Below are 11,461 nucleotides of genomic sequence, written 5' to 3'. Positions count from 1 at the left end.
CCCAAAGATCGAAGAGCCACATCAAGCAAAGTTCTGACGCGAACCCTCTAAGTATCGAACGACGATGGCACGAGTTCTACACCGAGACCATTGGGAGTGGGCAATTGTATAGAAGCACCCGGATTCTGCCACTCCTAGGCTCCCGCCATGCTGACGAAGACTGTCGTTGTTCGGATCAGCACCATTGACTGCAAGAATGTCTCTAAAGTGAGCAGATCGGATGATGTCTACGTTCCCCCTCCTTTCCTGTAGACAGTGTTGGGCCTCCAAGAGCAGAGGTTTGTAGAACAGCAGCAAGTTTTCCCTTAAGTGGATCACCCAAGGTTTATCGAACTCAGGGAGGAAGAGGTCAAAGATATCCCTCTCATGCAACCCTGCAACCACAAAGCAAGAAGTCTCTTGTGTCCCCAACACACCTAATAGGTGCACTAGTTCGGCGAAGAGATAGTGAAATACAGGTGGTATGAATAAGTATGAGCAGTAGCAACGGTGCCAGAAAATAGCTTGCTGGCGTGTAGTTGATGGTGGCAGTATTGCAGCAGTAGTAACACAGCGAAATAGTAAACAAGCAGTAGTAATGCAGCAGTATTTAGGAACAAGGCCTAGGGATTAGACTTTCACTAGTGGACACTCTCAACATTGATCACATAAAAGAATAGATAAATGCATACTCTACACTTTTGTTGGATGATGAACGCATTGCGTAGGATTACACGAACCCTCAATGCCGGAGTTAACAAGCTCCACAATTAATGTTCATATTTTAGTAACCTTATAGTGCAAGATAGATCAACATAACCAAATAGATCACATCAATACCATCATAATGATAATTAACTCCACAATCCATAAGAGATCACGATCATAAACTAAGCCAAGAACTACATGATGCACACCCTGTCCACTTTACACCATGCAGGAGGAATAGAATACTTTAATAACATCACTAGAGTAGCACATAGATGAATTGTGATACAAAACTCATATGAATCTCAATCATGTAAAGCAGCTCATGAGATCATTGTATTGAAGTACATAGAAGAGAGATTAGCCACATAGCTACCGGTACAGCCCCGAGCCTCGATGGAGAACTACTCCCTCCTCATGGGAGCAGCAGCGGTGATGAAGATGGCGGTGGAGATGGCAGCGGTGTCGATGGAGAAGCCTTCCGGGGGCACTTCCCCGTCCCGGCAGCGTGCCGGAACAGAGACTCCTGTCCCCCAGATCTTGGCTTCGCGATGGCGGCGGCTCTGGAAGGTTTCTGTGGGTTTCGTCGAACGCATCAGGGTTTTCGCGACGGAGGCTTTAAATAGGCGAAGAGGCGGCGCAGGAGGGCTTCTGGGGGGCCCACACCATAGGGCGGCGCGGCCCCCTCCGGCCGCGCCGGGGTGTGGTGTGGGGCCCCAGGCTCCCCTACGCGGCTCTCGGGTGTTCTGGATGGTTCCGGGGAAAATAGGAACCTGGGCGTTGATTTCGTCCGATTCCGAGAATATTTCGTTACTAGGATTTCTGAAACCAAAAACAGCAGAAAACAGGAACTGGCACTTCGGCATCTTGTTAATAGGTTAGTTCCAGAAAATGCACGAATATGACATAAAGTGTGCATAAAACATGTAGATAACATCAATAATGTGGCATGGAACATAAGAAATTATCGATACGTCGGAGACGTATCAGCATCCCCAAGCTTAGTTCTGCTCGTCCCGAGCAGGTAAAACGATAACACAGATAATTTCTGGAGTGACATGCCATCATAATCTTGATCATACTATTTGTAAAGCATATGTAGTGAATGCAGCGATCAAAACAATGTATATGACATGAGTAAACAAGTGAATCATATAGCAAAGACTTTTCATGAATAGCACTTCAAGACAAGCATCAATAAGTCTTGCATAAAAGTTAACTCATAAAGCAATAATTCAAAGTAAAGGTATTGAAGCAACATAAAAGAAGATTAAGTTTCAGCGGTTGCTTTCAACTTATAACATGTATATCTCATGGATATTGTCAACATAGAGTAATATAACAAGTGCAATATGCAAATATGTAGGAATCAATGCACAGTTCACACAAGTGTTTGCTTCTTGAGGTGGAGAGAAATAGGTGAACTGACTCAACAATAAAAGTAAAAGAATGGCCCTTCGCAGAGGGAAGCAGGGATAAATCATGTGCTAGAGCTTTTCAAGTTTTGAAATCATATAGAGAGCATAAAAGTAAAATTTTGAGAGGTATTTGTTGTTGTCAACGAATGGTAATGGGTACTCTAACTACCTCGCCAACCAGACTTTCAAGAGCGGCTCCCATGAAGGACGTTATCTCTACCAGCAAGGTAGATCATCCCTCTTCTCTTTTGTTTACACATGTACTTTAGTTTTTATTTATTTATGGGTGACACTCCTCCCAACCTTTGCTTACACAAGCCATGGCTAACCGAATCCTCGGGTGCCTACCATCAATCTCATACCATGGAGGAGTGTCTATTTGCAAAATTAAGTTGCTTGCTGATGAATTAGAGCAAAACATGTGAAGAGAATTATTAATGCAAGTTGTAATTAATTGGGGCTGGGAACCCCATTGCCAGCTCTTTTTGCAAAATTATTGGATAAGCGGATGTGCCACTAGTCCATTATGAAAGTCTGTCAAAAGTAAATGACAAGGTTGAAAGATAAACACCACATACTTCCTCATGAGCTATAAAACATTAACACAAATTGAGAAGCATTTTGAAGGTTTAAAGGTAGCACATGAAGTATTTACTTGGAATGGCAGAAAATACCATGTAGTAGGTAGGTATGGTGGACACAAATGGCATAGTGGTTGGCTCAAGGATTTTGGATGCATGAGAAGTATTCCCTCTCGATACAAGGATTAGGCTAGCAAGGTTATTTGAAACAAACACAAGGATGAACCGGTACAGCAAAACTCACATAAAAGACATATTGAAAACATTATAAGACTCTACACCGTCTTCCTTGTTGTTCAAACTCAATACTAGAAATTATCTAGACCTTAGAGAGACCAATTATGCAAACCAAATTTTAGCATGCTCTATGTATTTCTTCATTAATGGGTGCAAAGCATATGATGCAAGAGCTTAAACATGAGCACAACAATTTCCAAGTATCACATTACCCAAGACATTTATAGCAATTACTACATGTATCATTTTCCAATTCCAACCATATAACAATTTAACGAAGGAGAAACTTCGCCATGAATACTATGAGCTAAGAACACATGTGTTCATATGAACCAGCGGAGCGTGTCTCTCTCCCACACAAGCATGATGTAATCCAATTTATTCAAACACAAACAAAAACAAAAGCACACAGACGCTCCAAGTAAAGTACATAAGATGTGACCGAATAAAAATATAGTTTCAGGGGAGGAACCTGATAATGTTGTCGATGAAGAAGGGGATGCCCATCCCCAAGCTTAGATGCTTGAGTCTTCTTGATATATGCAGGGGTGAACCATCGGGGCATCCCCAAGCTTAGAGCTTTCACTCTCCTTGATCATGGTATATCATCCTCCTCTCTTGACCCTTGAAAACTTCCTTCACACCAAACTCGAAACAAACTCATTAGAGGGTTAGTGCATAATCAAAAACTCACATGTTCAGAGGTGACACAATCATTCATAACACTTCTGGACATTGCCCAAAGCTACTGGAAGGTAATGGAACAAAGAAATCCACCCAACACAGCGAAAGAAGCAATGCGAAATAAAAGGCAGAATCTGTCAAAACAGAACAGTCCGTAAAGACGAATTTTAAAATGGCACCAGACTTGCTCAGATGAAAATGATCAAATTGAATGAAAGTTGCGTACATATCTGGGGATCACTCACGTAAATTGGCATAATTTTCTGAGTTACCTACAGAGAATTAGGCCCAGATTCGTGACAGCAAGAAAACAGTTTCTGCGCAGTAATCCAAATCTAGTATTGACTTTACTATCAAAGACTTTACTTGGCACAACAAAACACAAAACTAAGATAAGAAGAGGTTTCTACAGTAGTAAACAACTTCCAAGACACAAATATAAAACAAAGTACTGTAGCAAAATAACACATGGGTTATCTCCCAAGAAGTTCTTTCTTTATAGCCATTAAGATGGGCTCAGCAGTTTTAATGATGCACTCGCAAGAAATAGTATTTGAAGCAAAAGAGAGCATCAAGAGGCAAATTAAAAACACATTTAAGTCTAACATGCTTCCTATGCATAGGAATCTTGTAAATAAACAAGTTCATGAAAAGCAAAGTAACAAGCATAGGAAGATAAAACAAGTGTAGCTTCAAAAATTTCAGCACATAGAGAGGTGTTTTAGTAACATGAAAATTTCTACAACCATATTTCCCTCTCTCATAATAACTTTCAGTAGTGTCATGAGCAAACTCAACAATATAACTATCACATAAAGCATTCTTATCATGAGTCTCATGCATAAAATTATTACTACCCACATAAGCATAATTAATTTTATTAGTTGTAGTGGGAGCAAATTCAACAAAGTAGCTATCATTATTATTATCATCATCAAATATAGGAGGCATATTGTAATCATAATCAAATTTATCCTCCATAACAGGCGGAACCAAAAGACCAATATCATTATAATCATCATAAATATGAGGTAAAGTATCATCAAAGTAAATTTTCTCCTCAATGATTGGGGAACTAAAAAGATCATGCTCATCAAAACCAGCTTCCCCAAGCTTAGAATTTTCCATATCATTAGCAACAATGGTGTTCAAAGCGTTCATACTAATATCATTGCTACTAGCATGCAAATAAGATTCCGTAGGTTTTTTAATTTTCGCATTAAACCATTCATGTCTTGATTCAGGAAATAGAATAAAAAGCTCACAGATGTTTTCCATTATGCCTTACTAGTGTAAACAAGAAACAAAAAGTTGCAATTGCAGGATCTAAAGGAAATAGCTTCGAGTACTTACAACGCCGGTAAATAGCTTAGTAGCCGAGATCCGGAGTGTGAGTACCTTTTACCTTTCCTCCCCGGCAACGGCGCCAGAAAATTAGCTTGATGTCTACGTTCCCCCTCCTTTCCTGTAGACAGTGTTGGGCCTCCAAGAGCAGAGGTTTGTAGAACAGCAGCAAGTTTTCCCTTAAGTGGATCACCCAAGGTTTATCGAACTCAGGGAGGAAGAGGTCAAAGATATCCCTCTCATGCAACCCTGCAACCACAAAGCAAGAAGTCTCTTGTGTCCCCAACACACCTAATAGGTGCACTAGTTCGGCGAAGAGATAGTGAAATACAGGTGGTATGAATAAGTATGAGCAGTAGCAACGGTGCCAGAAAATAGCTTGCTGGCGTGTAGTTGATGGTGGCAGTATTGCAGCAGTAGTAACACAGTGAAACAGTAAACAAGCAGTAGTAATGCAGCAGTATTTAGGAACAAGGCCTAGGGATTAGACTTTCACTAGTGGACACTCTCAACATTGATCACATAACAGAATAGATAAATGCATACTCTACACTTTTGTTGGATGATGAACACATTGCGTAGGATTACACGAACCCTCAATGCCGGAGTTAACAAGCTCCACAATTAATGTTCATATTTTAGTAACCTTATAGTGCAAGATAGATCAACATAACCAAATAGATCACATCAATACCATCATAATGATAATTAACTCCACAATCCATAAGAGATCACGATCATAAACTAAGCCAAGAACTACATGATGCACACCCTGTCCACTTTACACCATGCAGGAGGAATAGAATACTTTAATAACATCACTAGAGTAGCACATAGATGAATTGTGATACAAAACTCATATGAATCTCAATCATGTAAAGCAGCTCATGAGATCATTGTATTGAAGTACATAGAAGAGAGATTAGCCACATAGCTACCGGTACATCCCCGAGCCTCGATGGAGAACTACTCCCTCCTCATGGGAGCAGCAGCGGTGATGAAGATGGCGGTGGAGATGGCAGCGGTGTCGATGGAGAAGCCTTCCGGGGGCACTTCCCCGTCCCGGCAGCGTGCCGGAACAGAGACTTCTGTCCCCCAGATCTTGGCTTCGCGATGGCGGCGGCTCTGGAAGGTTTCTGTGGGTTTCGTCGAACGCATCAGGGTTTTCGCGACGGAGGCTTTAAATAGGCGAAGAGGCGGCGCAGGAGGGCTTCTGGGAGGCCCACACCATAGGGCGGCGCGCCCCCCCTCTGGCCGCGCCAGGGTGTGGTGTGGGGCCCCCAGGGCTCCCCTCTGGCGGCTCTCGGGTGTTCTGGATGGTTCCGGGGAAAATAGGAACCTGGGCGTTGATTTCGTCCGATTCCGAGAATATTTCGTTACTAGGATTTCTGAAACCAAAAACAGCAGAAAACAGGAACTGGCACTTCGGCATCTTGTTAATAGGTTAGTTCCAGAAAATGCACGAATATGACATAAAGTGTGCATAAAACATGTAGATAACATCAATAATGTGGCATGGAACATAAGAAATTATCGATACGTCGGAGACGTATCATCGGACCCGGCAACCATCACCTTGCATAGGACCAAGAAGCACCACCTCCACCACTCACTGCCGTGTTATCCAGCCACCCCACGAGTGTCAGGACTCAGCTTGTGATCCTGAGATCCGCCACAAACCGACCGACCAGCTCCAGCAGAGAAGGAGGACAACCGCACGCTTGGGGCCATTGTCCCATTGCCCTCGTGTTACAATACAACCACACGCCCATGTGTGCCACCACGTGCGCCTCTAGAGCCGGCATGACATAAAATGTATGACCTACTAACTGTTGTGAAAAATAAATCATTTATTTGTTAGTTTCATGGTCAAAATTAGGCTCAACCCTCAACATGGCCTTGCAAGCCACTTGCCCTTGCATTTACCTACATGGCATCACCAGCAAGCAAAACTAAGTTGTGGCACCATCACAACCTGCAATATAGGGGACCTTGGGATGAAACTCGACGAAGCCTCCAAGAAGGAAGACATCACATGCATCATTGTCGTGACTGCGACCCGATCCAAGGGTGTCCCCCGATGCCCACCACCTTTGTAGGGATTCGTAGCATAGAAAACAAAAAAATTCCTACCGCGAGAACACAATCCAAGCCAAGATGCAATCTAGAAGATGGGAGCAACGAGGGGATGAACGAGACTAACCCTTGAAGATTTCCAAAGCCTACAAGAGGAGGCTCTCGTTGCTGCGGTAGACGATCACTTGCCGCTTTCAAAAGCGCGTAGAAGATCTTGACGGTGCCACAATCGGGCAGCACCTCCGTACTCGGTCACACGTTCGGTGTTGATGACGACGTCCTTCTCCCCGTTCCAGCGGGCAGCGGAAGTAGTAGATCCTCCTTGGAATCCCGGCAGCACGACGGCATGGTGGCGGTGGTGGTAGAGATCTCCGACAGAGCTTCGCCTAAGCTATGTGGGAGAGAGAGGTATGAGGGAACCGCTAGGGTTTGGGAGAGGGGGCGCCGGCTAGGGCAGCCTTGAGGGGGTGCGGCCATGGTGGTATTGATGTGGCTGGCCAGCCCCTCTCCTCTCCTCTATATATAGGTGGAAGCCCCAAGGTTTAGGTCAAAGTCTCCGAATAAGACCCCAACATAAACCTTCCATGTGACCAAACCTAGGGGCAGTGGGACTCCCCCCTTTCCTTGGTGGGGTGGCCGGCCACCATGGGGAGGAGTCCACTTGGGACTCCTCCTCCCTTAGGCTGGCCGGCCAAGGTGGGTGGAGTCCCTCTGGGATTCCACCTTCCATGCTGATTTCTTCCGGACTCTTCTAGAACCTTCTAGAACCTTCCAGAGAAAATACCGGATCATTTTCAAACCTAGAAAATGACTTCCTATATATGAATCTTATTCTCCGGACCATTCCGGACCTCCTCGTGATGTCCTGGATGCCATCCGAGACTCCGAACAAAACTTCGAACTCCATTCCATATTTCCATATCTACTTAAACGACATCAAACCTTAAGTGTGTCACCCTACGATTCGTGAACTATGTAGACATGGTTGAGACTTCTCTCCGACCAATAACCAATAGCGGGATCTGGAGATCCATAATGGCTCCCACATATTCAACGATGACTTAGTGATCGAATGAACCATTCACATACGATACCAATTCCCTTTGTCACGCGATATTTTACTTGTCTGAGGTTTGATCATTGGTATCTCTATACCTTGTTCAACCTCGTCTCTTGACAAGTACTCTTTACTCGTACCGTGGTATGTGGTCTCTTATGAACCATTCATATGCTTGCAAGCTTATTTAGACGACATTCCACCGAGAGGGCCCAGAGTATATCTATCCGTCATCGGGATGGACAAATCCCACTGTTGATCCATATGCCTCAACTCATACTTTCCGGATACTTAATCTCACCTTTATAACCACCCATTTACGCAGTGGCGTTTGATGTAATCAAAGTACCTTTCCGGTATAAGTGATTTACATGATCTCATGGTCGAAAGGACTAGGTAACTATGTATCGAAAGCTTATAGCAAATAACTTAATGACGTGATCTTATGCTACGCTTAATTGGGTGTGTCCATTACATCATTCATATAATGACATAATCTTGTTATTAATAACATCCAATGTTTATGATCACGAAACCATGATCATCTATTAATCAACAAGCTAGTTATACAAGAGGCTTACTAGGGACTTCTTTGTTGTTCACATAACACACATGTATCAATGTTTCGGTTAATACAATTATAGCATGGTATGTAAACATTATCATAAACACAAAGATATATTATAATAACCATTTTATTATTGCCTCTTGGGCATATCTCCAACAGTCTCCCACTTGCACTAGAGTCAATAATCTAGTTTACATTTGTAAAGATATAACACCTTGGCCTTCCGGTGCTTTATCATGTTTTGCTCATGAGAGAGGTTTTAGTCAACGTATCTGACACGCTCAGAAACGTATGTATTTTGTAATTTATTTGCGTCTTAACGCATCACTCATTTCCAAATGAGTCGGCATTAAATATGTTTGATCTTCTGGTGGAACCTTAATTCCGCGGTCTGAAATATGTCACTAATATTGTCACACACAATATAGCTTCAAAGTTCTGACTCTGTCGGAACTACACCAAGTTCTCAAAGAACCTCTTGACTTAACATCCTCTGTCATTGTCAAAACAATGACATACTCTGCCTTCTTTTGTAGAATCCGTCACAATATTTTGAACTCTTCTGAATCTAGCATAGACAACTTCTAGCTCATTGTGCTACCTTTTAAACAACACTTAGTCTAATTTGAGATTGAAATTTTATTTTCATATGTGACAAAACAAATATCGGTGCAACACCTTACAGCGATTTGTTTGTCATTTCTCCATACAAAACTATATTTTATATATATATCCTTGGTTCTTCTTAAGTACTCAAGAATATTCTTTACTGTTTTCAATGATCATCACATGAATCATTCTGGTACATGCTCATAACATTTTTAAGAGCACAGAACATCTGATTGTGTACATATTATTTGTGATCTATAATCACTCATGTGTTTTTACTCATTGAATGTAAGATACACTCAAGTTTTGTTAAAACTTCACATGATAAGAACATTTTCTTAATATTTCTATATCGAACTATTTCAATATCCATTCTATGTACTTTGACTTAAACTTTATAATGTATTTCAATCTATCTTCATAGATCTTGACACTAAATATGTTTCAGTTCATATCCTTTCATTGAAGTTTAATTCTCAATGAAACCTTTTAATCAATTATATAATTACATGATTTATAATCAACGATATGTCACCTACATAAAGTATTACAAATATGTCTCAGCGCTCCCACTTAATTTCTTGCAAATGCAAGCCTCTTCATCGTCTCTGATGAAATCATAACTCTTTGATCATTTCATCCGGTGAAGATTCCAACTCCGCAATACTCACTTCATTCAATTGAAGTTTGTATTCCTATCTAGTATTCTACGGACTAGCAAAACTCTTGGTTGTATCTTCTATACACCTTTAATACACACTTCTGTTAAGTAATATATTTTTCCATCCTACTAACATATCTCATAAAAGAAATATGTAGTGATTACTAGAATAATCCACATAGACTATAAGTATTGCTACGGAAGATCTAATCTTATCGTAGTCAACTCTTTGAACTTTGTCGTAAACAACTTTTCGACAAGTCGAACTTATTCAAGGATATTCCATCCAAGTCCATCAATTTTATAGATCCATTTACTTTAAAATATTCATCTATCTTGGATTTCATGGCGTATAGCCATTTTAATGGAGTCAGGGCCCATCATAACTTCTTTTATTTGTAGTTGGTTTATCATTGTTCAAAATCAATCCTTTGTTCACAAATCATTTATTTGATCACAAAGTAAACCATACCTACAAGGTTCAATAAGTACTTCGATCTCCATGGCTAAAACACTTTGTAGTCATGGAAGCCATGATCGTCGTGGCCACTTCCGGAATCAATTTCCGATGCTGCGCTACTCTGATCATTATGCTCAGGTTCATAAACCTTATCAAGTTCTATTGTCCTCCCACTCAAATACTTCGCTAGAAAACAATTTCTTGGAAATAAGCAAGTAACATTAACAAACACTTTTATCTTTTACTTCATAGTGGAAAGAATTCCCAATTAATTCTTTGGGATAACCAACAAACACATTCATCCGATTTTGGTTGTAAACTTATTTATCTTATGCTATGCATACCAAAATTTTAAGAAAGGACTATTAGGGTTCATACCCATGCCATAACTCGTATGGTGTCATTTCAACGGATCATGATGATGCTCTATTCAGTGTAAAAGCGGTAGTCTCTAAAGCATATTCCACAAAACTATAATGGCTTCATTTTATTTTATCTCATCATTAATCCAACAAGGTTTGGATACGTCTCTCGGATACTTCATCATCACTATGATACTCCAAGAAATGTGAGTTGTAGAACAACTTCATAACTCTCTTAGATGTTCGCTAAAACTCGTAATTCAAATATTTCCACTATGATCTAATCATAGATATTTGACTTTTCTATTACGATGATTTCCACTTCATGCTGAAATTTATTTGAATCTATTCAAATGTTTCAAACTTCTTCCTTATCGAATATATCCATATACTCAATTCATTGTTGGAAGTTTTCATGAAGTAGAAGAATCTCCCGCACACAACTATGCCCGGTGAACCACATATATCATCATGTATGTTTCCACTAAGTTAGTTTCCCGTTCAACTCTTGGCCTATGAACGGTATTTCAGTCATTCTCTTTAGAAAAGATTTGCAAGCGCCAAACGATTCAAAAATCGAATGACTCCAAAATTCCATTTGCATGGAGTTCCTTCATGTGTTCCTTTCTAACATGACCTAAATGGCGGTTCCACAAATAAGTGGAATTTAAATCATTTGCCTTATGGAATTTTAGCGTCAGTGTTATGTATGTGTGT

The sequence above is a fragment of the Lolium perenne genome, chromosome 7 (genome assembly GCF_019359855.2).
Source record: "Lolium perenne isolate Kyuss_39 chromosome 7, Kyuss_2.0, whole genome shotgun sequence".
Lineage (NCBI taxonomy): Eukaryota > Viridiplantae > Streptophyta > Magnoliopsida > Poales > Poaceae > Lolium > Lolium perenne.
Note: the sequence above shows the minus strand (reverse complement) of the source record.